This window comes from Miniopterus natalensis, unplaced genomic scaffold (assembly GCF_054644295.1).
Source record: "Miniopterus natalensis isolate mMinNat1 unplaced genomic scaffold, mMinNat1.hap1 Scaffold_129, whole genome shotgun sequence".
Lineage (NCBI taxonomy): Eukaryota > Metazoa > Chordata > Mammalia > Chiroptera > Miniopteridae > Miniopterus > Miniopterus natalensis.
Genome location: NW_028269933.1, coordinates 22501 through 39233, shown reverse-complemented (window position 1 = coordinate 39233; position 16733 = coordinate 22501). Strand labels below are relative to the sequence as shown.

General features: G+C 55.2%; 3 long non-coding RNA genes across 3 annotated transcripts in view; all 3 read right to left on the bottom strand.

The window, feature by feature from the left end:
- Positions 1-6446: 6446 nt before the first annotated feature.
- On the bottom strand, positions 6447-12264 carry LOC148090357 (uncharacterized). The gene is made up of 2 exons (XR_015713829.1): positions 11216-12264; positions 6447-6876 (listed from the first exon to the last, which is right to left on the bottom strand). It is a non-coding gene; the product is annotated as an uncharacterized LOC148090357 (long non-coding RNA).
- Positions 12265-15507: 3243 nt separating this feature from the next.
- LOC148090356 (uncharacterized) lies at positions 15508-16139 on the bottom strand. The gene is made up of 2 exons (XR_015713831.1): positions 16097-16139; positions 15508-15944 (listed from the first exon to the last, which is right to left on the bottom strand). It is a non-coding gene; the product is annotated as an uncharacterized LOC148090356 (long non-coding RNA).
- A 481-nt stretch (positions 16140-16620) lies between these two features.
- Positions 16621-16733, bottom strand: part of LOC148090352 (uncharacterized) — a 19866-nt gene continuing 19753 nt past the window's right edge. The window contains exon 2 of the long non-coding RNA XR_015713830.1: positions 16621-16733. This exon is cut by the window's right edge and continues 24 nt beyond it. This is a non-coding gene — a long non-coding RNA (uncharacterized LOC148090352).

Sequence of the window (16733 nt, the reverse complement as noted above, 5' to 3'; positions counted from 1 at the left end):
GCGCGACTCGCCTTCAGGACGACCACCAGAAAGGGCGCGTGTGTTTGAAATGAGGTCAACGTCGATCCGGCCCTGGCCGGGCGGCTGAGTTAACTGGAGCGTCCTCCCCATCTGCCGAGGCGGTGGGTCCGATCCCCAGTGCGGGCACATATGAGAAGCAACGGAGCCGTGGCCGGTGTGCCTCGCTGGTTGAGCGTCATCGTCCCCGTGCACTGGAAGGTCACCGGTTCCTTTCCAGGTCAGGGCCCAGGCCCAGGTTGCGGGTTTAGTCCCCAGTCCGGATGCGCATGGGAAGCAACGGATCAATGTCTCTCTCTCTCTCTCTCTCTCTCTCTCTCTCTCTCTCTCTCTCTCTGGCTCTCTTTCTCCCCCCCTCTCTCCCTCCCTCCCTCTCCCTTCCTCCCCACCCCTCAAATCGATGAGAACATATTTCTTTTTCAAAAAGCAACCGATGAATGCATCAACAAGTGGAACAACAACTTGATCTCTCTCTCAATCTTTCTTTCTCTCTCAAACCCTCCCCCCGCCCTCACCCCCTCCCACCCTCCCTCCCTTCCACTCTCTCTTTAAAAACAAAACTACGAAAACCAATGGGGAAAAATACCCTCTGGTGAGGATTAATAAAATAAAATTTTAAAAAATAATAAAATTAAACAATAACATAAACTATTCAATTAAACTAAATTTAAATCTAAATAGACCAAAGACACAGAGCGGGCATCTCACCGGACAGGGGGAGAGCTCCGTGCCATGAATGGCAAATAGGCGCTGGAGAAGACGTGAGCCAGTGGTTCCCGATGAATGCCGATGAACACTACAGGGAGGCACCGTCGGGACACAGCCCTCAGAATTCCTTGAGCAAAATACGGGGAACGGTATCCAGAAAACGCCGGTGAGGTCACATCGCGGGGAAACCGAGCCACTCGCCGGTGGCGGTGGCGGCGGTGGTGGTGGTGATGTAAAATGGTAGGGCCGGAGCATCTGAGATCTTGCTCCCCAGCCTATGTCATCAGTGCAGCTCAAAGAAACTCAGAAAAATGATCGAAAATAACAATCATAAAGTCATAACAACAATAACGATGATAATAATGGTAATAAAATGGTAGGGCCGCTGTGGAAAACAGTTGTGGTGGTTTCGAAACGCACAGACCGAGGAGAAGAACAGAAACTCATTTCCCCGGGTGGGCGGGCAGTGTGTGTCTATGCCAGGGAGATGAAAACAGCAGCGGGTGGGTTGTGCCTTAAAGGGTTGGCCGGCCGTGCCTGGGAAGTTCAGAACTCACCCATTCGAAAGAAAGAGAGGTGGGACCGGCCCGGCCCCACTCCCGGGAGGAAACCTCTAAGCCCTTGGGATGTCCCCACTCGATAAGAGCGTCTCAGTTTAGCTGGAGCCTCGGGTGGGTAGTCTGGGCCAAAGACGTGCCTTAGGGCGGGGCAGGGGGAGGGGAGGGGCAGGGGGGCCTCCGGGCCAGGCGGTGGCGGTGCCGGTTTGACCTCTGGGACATCAGCCCTGCGGCGTCCTTTGAGTCCTTCCGTGACAGGACAGCTGAAAAGATGTTACCGCCGCCAGGAAAGATGTTATGGGAGAGCCCCCTGAGTCAGAGGGCGAGGGCTGTCGCCCCTTCCTCGGTTCCCGTCACGCTCTGGAGAAAGAATTCAAACGAGTGGCACCGGACAGCGTCGTCGTCGTCGTCGTCGTCGTCGTCGCCTTTAACGAGGGAACTTATCAAGGAAGCACGGCGAGCCGATCCAAAACCGAAATAAAATACACTGGGCGTAAAACACCATCGGGCACCTCAGATGGTCTGGGTGTGCCACCTGGGGTCCGAGGGGGTCTTATACCCTTCTGTCTACAGGGTTCGGGGTTCCTCTGCCTTCTGTCTTGGACACAGAGGTCCCAAGCTTGCTACTTCTTTGTTCAGTGAGTGAGTGAGGTCGAGCTCTCCCTTTCTTCTGTCCCCCTCCCGCCCTCCTGCCTCAGCAGTTCCAGGGTGATTTCGGCTACCTACGTGTTCTTTGGTCAGGGAGGAGGGGTATTCACCATTGGCTCTCAAGTGTCCTCGTTCGGGGGAAGATAAGGTCTTGCTGCAAGCGGCCCAAACTGTTTGGCCTTGTGTCATTTTCTTGTCTCGGTTTCTCTATTCCACTTGCCCAGGCATCTTCCTAGCTTCTTGCTGTCATCCTGTTACACTTCTAGGGAGTGAAGCATCCGACTCCAGAGCACCCCACCCACCGCAGGGCCCGACGACGATGACGACGACGACGACACCTATGATCAGCCACGGAATCCTGGGCCGGCGAACGTTCTCTCTCGTGGGAGCGGAGGGGCCGAGGGTGGGATGTGCTCGCGTGCATGCACGGGGGGGGGGCCTGGCTGTCCTACGTACTTACAACTGATTATTTTCTCTCATGAGTCCCTCTCGTGTGGACTCGGTCATCAGGCCAGCTGAAAGAACCTAGCAGGGGAGAAAAAAATGTCTTCCTCCCGCCGCTGCGGTTATTAAGGAAGGAACAGAGAGCGACAGCAAGACACTGGGTAGCGATCCTAGGCTCCGACTCCTCCGCAGGGCCCAGGGTCGGGCCGTGCCACAGCTACAGCTGTGGAGTCATTTCAAAATTTAACGCCCAGGCCACGGAGGAGCATCGGGGACGGTGGAAACGAAGGCGAGGAAACTTCTGGTTGTCGAAAGCCAGAGGTGAGAGCAGCCAGAAGAGCAAAGAGGTGTAAGCCACCCACCCGGAACCGCTCAGAAGGAAACCACCGGAGCAACACGTCACCCCAAACCGAAGCCACGTTGGCACATGGGTCATTTGGAACTCAAGTGACTTAAGACATAGCAGGTTCGAGAAAGGTGCTCCCCTCCTCCTCCTCCTCCTCCTCCTCCTCCTCCTCCTCCTCCTCCTCCTCCTTCTCCTCCTCCTCCTCACCCCCAACACCCCTCTCCGGTGGTGGTGGTGGTGGGGAGATTAAACTCTCGAGGGAGAAAGAAGAAGACATCTGTCATCACCAGAGACAGGGAGGGGGGAAGGGGGGAGCAGGAGCGTGGCGGGCACTCTGTGAACAGCATCCAGGTGAGCGGCTGCAGAACTGAGGTCTGGTGAGCCACCCGTCCGTCGGTCCCGACAAACCAAATCAAACTGGCCCCTAATCTTCCTAGTGGCTTCTTCGCCGTGGCCTACCCGCCCCTAGTCCGGAACAACACGTCTGTCTCCCAAACGTGCCGATTCTCTGTCTAAAAGGTCTTCACTCTCCGGAGAAGGCCTCCGTGTACAGGTGCACATTAAAGAAGATCGGGCCCGGCCGGGCATGGCTCAGCGGTTGAGCGCCAGCCAAGGATCCAGGAGATCACGGTGCCATTCCCGGTCAGGGCCCATGCCTGAGTTGCGGGCTCCATCCCCAGTCGGGGGTGTGCAGGAGGCAGCCGACCCATGCCTCTCTCATCCTTGACACTTCTCTCTCTCTCTCCCTCTCCCTCTCCCTCTCCCTCTCTCTCTCTCTCTCTCTCTCTCTCTCTCTCTCTCTCTCTCTCTCTCTCTCTCTCTCCCCCGCCCTCCTCCCTTCTTGTCTCTTAAATCAAGAGAGATATAGTAAAAAAAAAAAAAAAAAAAAAGGAAAGCATGTAAAACATCTAAAAAGATAAGGTAGCACACAGGATCCCCGGACAGCATTCCAGCTTCTAACATGCCATCCTCCTAGCATCGCAGCTACAGGGATCAGAGCAGCTTCTGAAAGTCTCAGGTGGAGAAACATGAGCCAAGTGATCGTCTCCGCTAGCAAAACTGATCATGGCTTTTAACTTTCTGGTCCATTGTCCTCCAATGTATGAATCTGCTATTGCTGATCTTTTTTTTTGGGGGGGGGGGGGCACCTGGTTAACCTGCTTATTCTTCCAGGATGTGGATGAAGGGGCACACGGCACAGGCCACAGGTGTGGACGCTTCGAGAGCGGAGAACATGGACTTGAAGAGGACCTCAGCTCTCAAAGGGAGATGAGCCCCTGGGAGGGCCTCAATCCTAACGTCCCCCTCGGCGGGATGGTTTGGAAACTCATCCAACCCTCGATGCATGCAGGTGACGGGACACCCATCTCCTAGAAACGCTTCCCCTTCACGGCCCACAGGTCGATGATTCCCCAATTGCCGGAGCCCGCCGGCAGAGTCGAACGGTCCTGAGGAAGGGGTGAGGATGAAGAGAAGACAGACACAAAAAAGATGGGATCGGGAGGGCTGCAGCTCATGCCTGTTGCCAGCTGCCGGCCCCGAGTTTATTTTCCCAGCTCAATTTATACAGACACTGTTAATTTTGCTGAATAGCACCCCGCTCCGCATTCCTACCCCTTGAGTAGTTCCTTCAAGGCCGTTGAATGCTATCTCAGAGTAAACACCCTGCCTCTTGCAGGAGCTCTGACGTTGGTGCCTGTCTTTGTTTCGGCTTCTAATGGGAACTTGCGGGGAGGATTGAGTCCTTGGCTTGGTATGTGGCTTGACTGTCCTTTAACCCTTCAGGCCGGGACCAACATCCTGATAAGCTTTTCTGGAACTTAAGGCCGCAAGCTAAATTAGTATTGCTTTGGTGCCTCAAGGACTGGGTCAGGGAGCAGGGGAGCACATCCGCAGCTCACCCACGCAGCTCCTCTGTGCCTGGGGCCACAGCGGCTCACCCACATCTCCCCGGGAGCAGGGGAGCACATCCGCAGCTCACCCAGGTCAGCTCCTCTGTGCCTGGGGCCACAGCGGCTCACCCACATCTCCCCGGGAGCAGGGGAGCACATCAGCAGCTCACCCAGGCAGCTCCTCTGTGCCTGGGGCCACAGCGGCTCACCCACATCTCCCCGGGAGCAGGGGAGCACATCAGCAGCTCACCCAGGCAGCTCCTCTGTGCCTGGGGCCACAGCGGCTCCCCACACCCAATGCTGTTCGACTGGCTCTGGGCTCTGGGAACACGCACCCCTTGTTCCCCAGAGGAGTCCCCATCAGAGCAGAAAGGAGGGGCGTGCAGCCCTCCCAAGGCCAGAGCCCAAGGCAAGCAACATCCACTGAGGGGACAGGTGTGTCTCCTGTGTTCATCGTCACCTATGAAATATGGGGGTGAAACGGCCCCTCTCCGGAGCAGGATCTCAACCCTTTGGGATTCTGCCTCCAGGTGGCGGTGGGCGATGGGGGGGGGGCGGGGGGGGGCTCAAGGCAAGGCAAGTCACTGAAACTCTCTGTACATAGGCATGTTTCCCATGTGGAGACAGCTCAATAGTAAAGAGAGAGGTTTCCAGAGCGAACTGAGTGACGGGAGCAAGCAGCGCCCAGCCTGCGCCGGGGCAGGCAAGCGGGCAGACAGGTGGGCGGGCGGGCGGGGACTCTAGTCCCATGGTCCGAGTCCCCTCCGCCCCACCGCCGTCTCCCCAGGCCTCTTCTCAAGCAGAGAGGCAGAGGGGAGGGCGGTCTCAGAGCACATCTCTTGTCCTCCACAAACACTACTCCCCCTCGGCCGCTTGGCCTGAGATAGCCAGCCACCCGGCTCTCCCCCTGCCCGATTGATTTTCCTGCGGCCCAGAGGCCCTGTTCAGGGCTGAGGATGAAACCCCTACCCTCCGGTTCCCCAACCCGATGGGCCCGGGGGGGGGGGGGGGGGGGGGGGGGGGGGGCAGGCAGGTGGGGGGGAGGGGCGGGGAGGACCGGGCGATTCACTGTGACCGGCCTCACTCAGTAAATAGCTCCTTTCAAATGCAGAAAGCTGTCGGGTAAAGTCAGAGCCTCGGACCTCGCCTCGGGCTTCTTCGACTGCCCCACCCTTACTGAGGCCGCAGCCCCGCGAACCACGGGAAGGGAGGGTGTTGGAGGAGCTGGCCGGCCCCGGTCTGTCCGGGGCGCAAAGAGCCCCCTCCGTTGGCCAAGCCTGGAAAGCTCCCTCCCTCCACCGTTAGAGAATCATGGGGTGGGGGTGGGGATCAAGGGGCGCGAGGCCGGGTCCGAGCGGGACGGGGCGGGGCGGGAGGCGGGGAGCCGCTGAGGGGCCCGAGTCCAGGGCCCAAGTCTTAGGTCAACCGGCCGGGCGGGGCTCAGCGGTGGAGCAGCGAGCGATCTCGAACCCAGGAGATCGGGGTTCGATTCCCAGTCAGGGCACATGCCCGGGTTGCGGGCTAGGCAGCGGGCCCATGACTCTCTCCTCATCGATGTCTCTATCTCTCTCCCTCCCTCGCCTTTCCTCTCTCTGAAATCAATCAAGATATATTCCAAAAAAAAAAAAAAGATTCCATTTTAAAAAGAAGGAGCCAAGGGTTGGAGGACGGTGGGTGGAGGGGTGGGTGGACGAGGAGAGAGGAACCAAAGCGTTGATATGCCTGTCGGCACAACCCAAGGACGCGGACCGTGGCGGGGAGTGGGACGGGGCCGAGTGGGTCATCGGGGAGGCAAAGGGACATCGGTGACCTATGAAGCAAAAATTAAATAAATAAAAAGAAGGAAACACGGCGCTCTTACGAACCCTTTCCCAACACACTCCAGAGAAAAATGCCGAAACAAGGAAAAAAAGGAAGGCTTCTCGGTCACCCCGGAGCCTCCCGGGGTGAAGGGTCAGGGTTCGTTCCCTTTCGCCCACGAGACGGATAGGCTAGGCGGTGGGAACGTAGTCCACGCGAGAGACAAGGTCTAAAGCGACCAGGCCTCCTTCCGTCTCTGTTGCACGGACCTAAAACACCATGCTTATGGCTCGGCTCGCTTTTCAGTGGTTCTCTTTCTTTTAAACTGTTCCGCGTGACAGCCATCTTAGCCCTTCTCTTTGTCCGCAGCTCCAAAAGATTCCACCTCCCCTTCCAATCACCCGCAGGAAACAAGCGGCATTTTCCAGGTCTCAGGTTTTCCCGGACGTCGATGTGGACAGGGCTTGGAAAAGAAATGAGGATTTTTAAGAAGGGCTCTTCAGTGTAAGGAACCATAATCGAACGTATTTTGCTCAAGTCAACAGATTTATTTATTTATTTATTTATTTACCCAGGATTTGTCCTCCACCAGAAAAGAAAGTTCGAAAATAAAAACCCTCTCCTGGGTAACTCTTTGGTTAGGTGAAATCAGTGTTAGCAACTTGTCAGTTTAGGACTCCAAACAGTTCCACCCAATGCCGGTGAAGAGTAGATGCTTTTCATCTTTATAAAATGTTTGCCTGTTTCTGTGTACTATTTTATTTATTTATTATTTTGGTTAAATGCGCACGTGCTCAAACGGATGGTCCAAACTTCCAACGTTCAAATCATAAAGGAGTATGTCTGTTCCTCCCTTTCCACCCCTCCTGCCTTTCTTCCTCCCTCCCCACCGCACCCCACCACACCCCCAAGTCTTAAGATGCCTCAACCTCTCTGTCTGTCTGTCTGTCTGTCTGTCTGTCTGTCTGTCTCTCCCCCTCCCTCCCTTCCTCCTCCTCCCTGTCTCTTAAATCAAGAGAGATATAGTAAAAAAAAAAAAAAAAAAAAAAAAGCATGTAAAACATCTAAAACTATAAGGTAGCAAACAGGATCCCCGGACAGCATTCCGGCTTCTAACGTGCCATCCTCCTACCATCGCAGCTACAGGGATCACAGCAGCTTCTGGTATCAGGTGGAGAAAGATGAGCCGAGTGATCGTCTCAGGTAGCAAAACGGATCATGGCTCTTAACTTCCTGGTCCTCCAGTGTATGAATCGGCTATTGCTGATCTTCTGGGGGGGGGGGGGGGGGGGGGCGGCACCTGGTCAATGTAAAAACATGGCAAAAGGTGGGGGGGGAATGACGAGATTGGTCTCATGCATATGGGCCAGAAAAAGTGCCCACGGATACATTCTCTTTCTGGAGCCTAGTCCGTGATTCCCTTGATCCTAGTCATGAGTCTGAACGTAAAACAGGGAGTACAGAACAAAAAGAGGAGGCTCCTATAGCAGAGGAAAAATGGGATGGAGGAGAGAATGTACGGGGGGGGGGGCGGGGGGGGTAAGGATCTCGAAGGGGATGCCGAGGAGCTCCCGCCAGAAGAGCAGGCCGAACTAGATGACGCAGCTGCTCGTTAACAATCATGACGATCGTCTCTATCCAGCTATGACCGATACAAGTGAGGAAGTAACTCCAGAGATTGTCGGGCAGTTTGACGAGATTGGTGCGATCGTGACACGCTTCTGAACAAAAGCCAACTTTCCCTTCCGCTTCGCCTGCCTCTCCACGGAAAGGAGACGATCGGGATAATTCCAAATTGAATAACGATGACAGGGAAAATAATGTCAATGATCCACGTATGGAAAAACAGATCAAGGATACCCTATCTCCGCTGCCAAGAACGCTCTTGAAAGCGCAAGAGAGCGGAGAGGAGGTGTGGAATTCTGGGCTGGCCATCTTTCCGGTCTCTGAGCAGCCAAACCCTAATCATCCTAATCAGGTGCAAAGATATGACACCCCTTTGTCATTCCAAATGTGAAAGGAGCTAAAACAGGCTACAGCTCGATAGGGGCCCGCTGCTCCGTAGACTTTGACCATCCTAGAAAACATCGCTACTGACGCTTTAACTAACTCCTAACGATTGGAGATCTCTAGCTAAAGCATGTTTCACAGGAGGAGACAATTTATTACGGAAATCGGAATTTTAGGATCGTTGTCATGAGGCTGCAAACAGAAACAGGGCAACACACCATATTCCCATCACTGATGAGATGTTACTAGGAGAAGGGCCTCACTGGACCAATGACGCTTCTCCTCCAAGGAAGGCACTGGCCTCTAAGGCCTGGCGTCCATGGCCTACACCTGGCAGGAAATCAGAAGAACTAGCCCCAATAAGGCAGGGACCTGATGAGCCTCACCAAGACTTTGTTTCCAGATTGCTTCAGGCAGTTAGCCGCTCAGTGCCTGACGGAGAGGCGGGAATGTTGCCGGTAACACGGCCGGCTCAGGAGAATGCAGATTCAGCACGTCAGTCTGCTGTTAGACCTTGGAAAAAGAAGGGTTCGCTATCGGACTATGGACGTTCTCTGTGCCGATATCGGACCATCGTAGATACCGGGGTTGACATTAGCCGCAGCGCTGCAAGGAACGACTATTCGAGGAGTCACGGAACAGCCACAGAGAAGTCAGGGAAAAGGAAGCGGTAACTGCTACAGCCGTGGCAAGTCAGGGCCTTTCGGTAAGGATGGTAGAAATAGGAATAACAGCAACGAACGAGTGAGACAACCAGGATCGTGCCCAAGATGTAAAAGAGGAAAGCATCGGGCTCACATGTGCAGGTCAAAGATGGACATCGACCGCAAACCCTGACGGCGGTCGGGAAACTACGAGAGGGGGCAGCCTCGACCCCCTCAAACGATCGGGGCCGTGTCAGTCTACCCACCCCAGGGATGACCGGAGACCAAACAGGGAACGAGCCGCGCTAGGAAGCGCAGGACTGGACCTCCGTCCCGCCGCCCGCTACGTATTAACACCCGAGGTGGGACCCCGAGCCGTACCCACGGGGGTATATGGGCCTCTGCTAAGAGACACTGTAGGCCTCTTAGTAGGACGTAGCGGGTGAACAAGGAAGGGACTTCAAGTTTTTCCGGGCGTCCTAGACTCCGACTATACCGGGGAGCGAAAGGTCATGCGTATAGCTCCTCTCGATAGCGTGACATTCGCCCCTGAAGTGAGAATCGCGCAATGGATATTATTGCCCTTTCGGAAGACAGGAGGAGTTGTATCTCAACAGGAGAGGGGAAATCATGGCCCTGGCCCTTCCGATAGAGCCCACTGGATTCAAACAGTGGGGTCCGAGAGACCTGAAAGAGAACTGCCGAGCGATGGTAAGAAACGGAATGGATTGCTAGACACAGGAGCTGATGTTTCAGTCATTAGTCAGCGATACTGGCCATCCCAGTGGCCTGTGCAACCTGCCATGACTTCTTCGCCAGGAATTGGACAGACTCCATCCATCCATCCATCCATCCATCCATCCATCCATCCATCCATCCATCCATCTGCGCTGCAAAGTACACAGGTTCTGACACGGCGAGATGCGGGGGGGAAAGCCCGGTGCATTTCAACCTTATGTATTGCCTTTTCTGCCACGTCATCTGTGGGGCCGAGATGTTCTCAAAAATATGGGAGTGTTCTTGTCTAGCCCCAATCCTAAGGCAGCTAGCTCATCGTATGTTAGACCCGGGTTACATGCCGGGCGGGGCAGGGACCGGGCCAAGACGGCCAGGGGGTAGAACGGCCCATTCCCTGCCAAGGCCAACTGACAAAACAAGGTCTTAGCTGTGACTCCAGTGTGTCCTGAAGGTCACTGCTCTTCCTGCCTCACCCGGCCACCTGACAATCCCGTATTGGGTGGGGCCGTGGCCTCTCTCAGAGGAAAAAATTCAAGCAGCCCGGCAATTGGCGCAGGAACAGTCAGCTCAGGGGCACACGGAGGAATCTAAATAGTCCTTGGAATACACCTATATTTGTTATTAAGGGAAAAAAATCTGGAAAGTGGAGGCTATGACAGGATTTAAGTGCCGTAAATAAGACTACGGAAACGATGGGGCCTTTCCCACCAGGTCTGCCCTCTCCGGTGGCCGTCCCCGCGGGATGCCGTTGACTAGTATTCGACGTGAAAGACTGCTGTTTCACCATCCCGTTCTACCCTGCAGATTGTAAAAGATTTGCCTTCGGCGTTCCTTCCGCCCATTTTAAGGAGCCGATGAGGAGAGATCGCTGGAGAGTTTTGCCCCGGGGCGTGGCGAACAGTCCCACACGGCGTCCAAAATTTGCGGCTACGGCCACGAAAGAGAATCGAAAGATACATCCGGAAGCCCACGTCATCCATTCTACGGATGATGTTTTCGCGGCTCATCGTGATCTAGAAAACTTAGAAGTGATTTACTCAGAGTTAAGCACTTCAACTAAATAGATCTGGCCTCGTCCTAGCCCCCGAAAAGGTTCAACAGGCCACGCCTTATCATCGCTCAGGGCAACCGATCGAAGGGCGGAAGGAAAGTAAGGCCACAAAGATTTCAGTTCGGAACAGACAGTCTATCCACCCTGGTTGATTTCCAAAAAACTTTTGGGGGACGTGAATTGGCTAAGGCCTTCTTTAGGCTTAACCACGGGTGAATTAAAAGCACTCTTTGACACACTCCGTGGCGACCCTGACCTCGAGAATTAACCGTGGAGGGACAACGGGCTCTAGAGACGGCAGAGAAGGCTATCGTCAGAATGGATGACACAAGAGCCTGGCAACTCATCATCTTACCTACCCATTCTCCGCCCGCTGGGCTGTCTTGGCAAGAAGCTCCACTAGAAGGGGTTCATTTACCTTCCTCCAGAAAAATGGTGATCACACCTTATGCCCCATCGGTGGCCCCATGAACATCGCAGGGTAGAAAAAGAGCTCTAGAGTTTTTTGGGAAACAGCCTGCCGCTGTTACGGTGCCTCGCGCTTCCGTGCAGCCGCAGCGGTGGTGGCAAAATGAAACTTTACGGCAGATCGCTTTTGCAGAGGACAGTGGGCAGATCGACTGCCGTTATCCATCAGAGAAATGACGACAGCGATTCATTCAAAACCCTGTGATATTCCCACAGATGATCTCTCGAGAACCCCTGACTGATGCTCTTTGAGTGTTGACTGATGGGCCGACGTCTGGAATCGCCAGCTATGTCGTCAATAATCGGGGCCGTCCATCGAAGACTCGAGAAACCTCTGCACAGACCGTAGCGTTAGTAGCTGTCATTGCAGGATGTCAACGCTTGCAAGACGTCCCATGTAGTTTGTACACAGATTCTGAATACACTGTATCTATCCTTCGAGGTTTGGAGACGGCTACCCCGACTGACAGGGATCCCTCTACAGTCATAGCCGCTCTCTTGTCTTGACGGCAACGGATTGAGCCACGAACCTCACCCTGTTCTGTGGGACATATCGGAGCTCACTCAGTGCTCCTCGGACCTTTCGCAGAAGGAAATGCGCAAGCAGACATGTTGACTCGTGGCGCTTCCTTAGTCATTTCCTCTGTTGAACAAGCACGAGCCTCACACGCTCCGCATCATCCAAATGCTTCGGGTTTAAGAAAACGATTGAACACGACCCGTGAAGCCGCCCGGCGAATAGGAAAGGAGCGTCAAAACTGTCCCGAGCCCATGCCCCTCGCACCTCAGTACGGTGTGAATCCACGGGGATTGCTCCCAGGACATATCTGGCAGACGGATGTTACTCCTATAGCCGAATTCGGTCGCCAGTCATTTGTGCACGTCACAGTGGCCACTTATTCTGGATCTTTAGTGGCAAGCGCGCATCCTGGGGAAAACACGAGACGGGTTATCTGTCATGTATTATCACGTTTTGCCATCTCGGGCATTCCAAAAATTCTAAAAACCGACAATGGGCCTGCGTACGCTAGCAAAACTTTTACAGAGTTTCGTGCAACTTTCCAAATGACTCCTATCACAGGCATTCCTTATCATCCTCGGGGCCGGGGGATCATCGAGCGAGCCCACGGGACCTTAAAGGCTCACACTGCAAAAATAAAGAAGGGGGAATATACCTGCCACTCTCCTAGTAAAATACTTCATCTCTCTTTATGGACCCTTAATTTTTAAAAATCGGATGCAGAAGGTTTCTCAGCAGCTGAGCGGCATCGGAGACAGCCCCCCCCCCCCCCCCCCCCCCCCCCCCCCCCAGTGGATGAACTGATCGAAACACCTGGAGGATTTGTGGAGACCTTACCGCCAACGGAGCACGGGCGAGTTCAACCTAATGTACGGAAGTTAGTAGCAAACACGGACATTGTCGCAGTGAGACGTAAAGGTGAGACTCATCCAAATGGGAGCCGTTCTGTTAAAGGAGGTTTAGCCCGTGTTCCTCCTCCTTACGTATGACTGTTAGGTAAGGTTTGGATGAAGAAATTAGCTGATTCTTGCTCCATCAAGTGTGTACGCTGTAACCTCACAAACTGCGTGTCTAGTGCTCATGCAAACTCGGATTGGTTGGCATCGCACCAACCTGCGTTCGTCACGCTTCCAGTCGAGAGGCAAGGACGCTGGTATGCTGCAGGCAGGGCCCAAGAGATATACCTCGGCGCGGCGGCCGACGCAACGCCGTGAGCGCACTCCGGCAAACGTGCTTCCTTGGCACGCCGGGAAGTGGCAGCGCCCGCCTGAGGCACCTCTAAGAGGCCGCGTCCACCATACCCTGACCTTGTGCTCCATCGGGCGCCCGGCTGGACGTGTCACCATCCCACCGGTCAGATACCCTTTCTAGACTAAGAGAGCATAGAATCACTCTGAATGGGGGTGGGATAGGGTAAAGACCATCTTACGGGGATATGGAGTTAAGGCAACGTATCTATTGACGTTCCATGCTGATATAAATGCCATAGAAGGCCGCTCCTCTCGATACCTCACCCGCAGACTTAGCAAAAGAACCGTTTGACAAGTTTTCTGATATGATCTCTACACATAGTTTACCTTCACGATTCTATTCTGGTATTATGTTGTTGGCCAGAGTGTTCATGTTCCTATGTTTATTCCCGGTCTGTGTCCAAGCGGAAACACAAAGCCTCTCAGAGCTGCAGACAGGAGTCCACTGGCTCCAGTGAAAAAGTAAAGAAGGGGGAGACGTTGGGAGCCGGTGACGTGTCTGGACGTGGCCCACGTGGCCCGAGGGCCTGGAGCCAGGGACTCCACCCTCCCCGCAGGTTCCCGTGGGGAGCCGAAGAAATGAAGATCAGTGACACAGGTCTGAGCTCACGCAGGAGGCAGGACGTTGACCCTGAAAGTGTGTTTGTGCAGCCTGGAAAGAACTACTCTGTATCACCCTCCCCTCCTTACCGGTTGTTTGTTACTCACTCTATAAGAAAGGCGTTGAAGCCATTGGGGGCTGCACCTCATCGGAGGGCAGCCCTCCCGATCCCATAACTGCGATTGTCTCTTTCATTCCCACCACTCGAACTCAGATCTGTTCGTCTTTCAGGCTGGTTCCTGACAATTCCCCAATGCTGTCGACTGGGCTCTGGGCTCAGGCCGGGAACAGAGAGGGGCCGCGTCCTACACGCACCCCTTGTTCCCCAGAGGAGTCCCCATCAGAGCAGAAAGGAGGGGCGTGCAGCCCTCCCAAGGCCAGGGAAACCTTCGTGTGGCCAGGGCCCAAGGCAAGCAACATCCACTGAGGGGACAGGTGTGTCTCCTCTGTTCATCGTCACGTATGAAATGAGGGGCTAAACTGCTCCTCTCCGGAGCAGGATCTGAACCCTTTGGGATTCTGCTTCCAGGCGGCAGTGGGCGACGGGGGCGGGGGGGGGGGGGTTGTTGTTCAAGGCAAGTCAGTCACCGAAACGCTCTGTGCATAGGCATGTTTCTCACGTGGACACACCTCTGTAGTGAGGAGAGAGGTTTCCAGATCGAACTGAGTGACAGGAGCGAGGGGCGCCCAGCCGGCGCCAGGGGAGGCAAGCGGGCAGGCAGGCCGGCGGGGACTCTCTAGTCCCATGGCCCGAGTCCCCTCCGCTCCCCTCCGCCCCACCGCCGTCTCCCCGGGCCTACTTCTCAACCAGAGAGGCAGAGGGGAGGGCGGTCTCAGAGCACATCTCTTGTCCTCCACAAACACCTCGCCGCCTCGGCCGCTTGGCCTGAGATAGCCAGCCACCCGGCTCTCCCCCTGCCCGATTGATTTTCCTGCGGCCCAGAGGCCCCGGTTCAGGACCGAGGATGAAACCCCTACCCTGCGGTTCCCCAGCCGGAGGGGCCCGTGGGTGGGTGGGTGGGCGGGGAACCGGCAAGGTGGCGGTGGTGTCGTGGGGGCGGGGAGGACCGGGCGATTCACTGTGACCGGCCTCACTCAGTAAATAGCTCCATTCAAATGCAGAAAGCTGTCGGGTAAAGTCAGAGCCTCCGACCTCGCCTCGGGCTTCTTCGACTGCCCCACCCTTACTGAGGCCGCAGCCCCGCGAACCACGGGAAGGGAGGGTGTTGGAGGAGCTGGCCGGCCCCGGTCTGTCCGGGGCGCAAAGAGCCCCCTCCGTTGGCCAAGCCTGGAAAGCTCCCTCCCTCCACCGTTAGAGAATCACGGGGTGGGGGTGGGGATGAAGGGGCGCGAGGCCGCGGGCGGGGCGCGGCTGAGGGGCTCGGGTCCAGGGCCCAAGTCTTAGGTCAACCGGCCGGGCGGGCGGGGCTCAGCGGTGGAGCAGCGATCTGGAACCCAGGAGGTCGGGGTTCGATTCCCGGTCAGGGCACATGCCCGGGTTGCGGGCTAGGCAGCGGGCCCATGACTCTCTCCTCATCGATGTCTCTATCTCTCTCCCTCCCTCGCCTTTCGTCTCTCTGAAATCAATCAAGATATATTCCAAAAAAAAGATTCCATTTTAAAAAGAAGGAGCCAAGGGTTGGAGGACGGTGGGTGGAGGGGTGGGTGGACGAGGAGAGAGGAACCAAAGCGTTGATATGCCTGTCGGCACAACCCAAGGACGCGGACCATGGCGGGGAGTGGGACGGGGCCGAGTGGGTCATCGGGGAGGGAAAGGGACATCGGTGACCTATGAAGCAAAAATTAAATAAATAAAAAGAAGGAAACACGGCGCTCTTACGAACCCTTTCCCAACACACTCCAGAGAAAAATGCCGAAACAAGGAAAAAAAGGAAGGCTTCTCGGTCACCCCGGAGCCTCCCAGGGTGAAGGGTCAGGGTTCGTTCCCTTTCGCCCACGAGACGGATAGGCTAGGCGGTGGGAACGTAGTCCACGCGAGAGACAAGGTCTAAGGCGACCAGGCCTCCTTCCGCCTCTGTTGCACGGACCTAAACCAGCACGCTCTGGCTCGGCTCGCTCTTCAGTGGTTGTCTTTCTTTGAAACTATTCCGCGTGAGAGCTATCTTAGCCCTTCTCTTTCTCCGCAGCTCCGTCCCTGCCGAAGATTCCACCTCCCCTTCCAATCACCTGCATGAAACAAGCGGCATTTTCCAGCTTTCCGGTTTTCCCAGACGTCAACGTGGACTGGGCTTGGGGATAAAAAAGAGGATTTTTAAGAAGGGCTCTTCAGTGTAAGGAACCAAACTCAAACGTATATTTGGACAAGTAAACAGATTCATTCATTCATTCATTCATTCATTCATTCATTCATTCATTCATTCATTCATTTACTTTTTATTACCCAGGACTTATCCTCCACCAGAAAAGGAAGTTCGAAATCGAAAACCCTCTAGTGGGTAACTCTTTGGTTAGGTGAAATCAGTGTTAGCCACTTGTCGGTTTAGGACTCCAAACAGTTCCACCCGATGCCGGCGGCGAGCCGATGCTGTTCATCTTTATAAAATGCTTTGCCTGGTTTTGTGTACTATTTAGGGGGAAAAAAAAAAAAAAAAAAAAAGGAAATTTCGCACGCACGCGCACAAACGGATGGTCCAAACTTCTAAATAATACAGGAGCATGTCTGTTCCTCCCTTCCCACCCCTCCTGCCTTTCTCCCTCCCTCCCTCCCTCCCTCCCTCCCTCCCTCCCTCCCTCCCTCCCTTCCCCCCAAGTCTTAAGAGCTACTGCCATTCAAGCAAGACTACTTGGGCTTCCCTATTCCACCACCCCCCCCCCCCCCGACCCCATGACTACCCAATTCCTTTGAGTCACCACCCGGTGACTCCCCGAAGAACTCGGCGGCCTGGGCCGTGTGCCCTTGTCAGGGACGGGGCTCTCTCCCCCTCTCGCCATGTCAAACGGTCCAGCCAAGGGCTTCTGGCAGTGAGGAGAGGAAAAGGGGTGCCTCCTCAGGTTGGGGGTGACTTTCTACAAGTGGA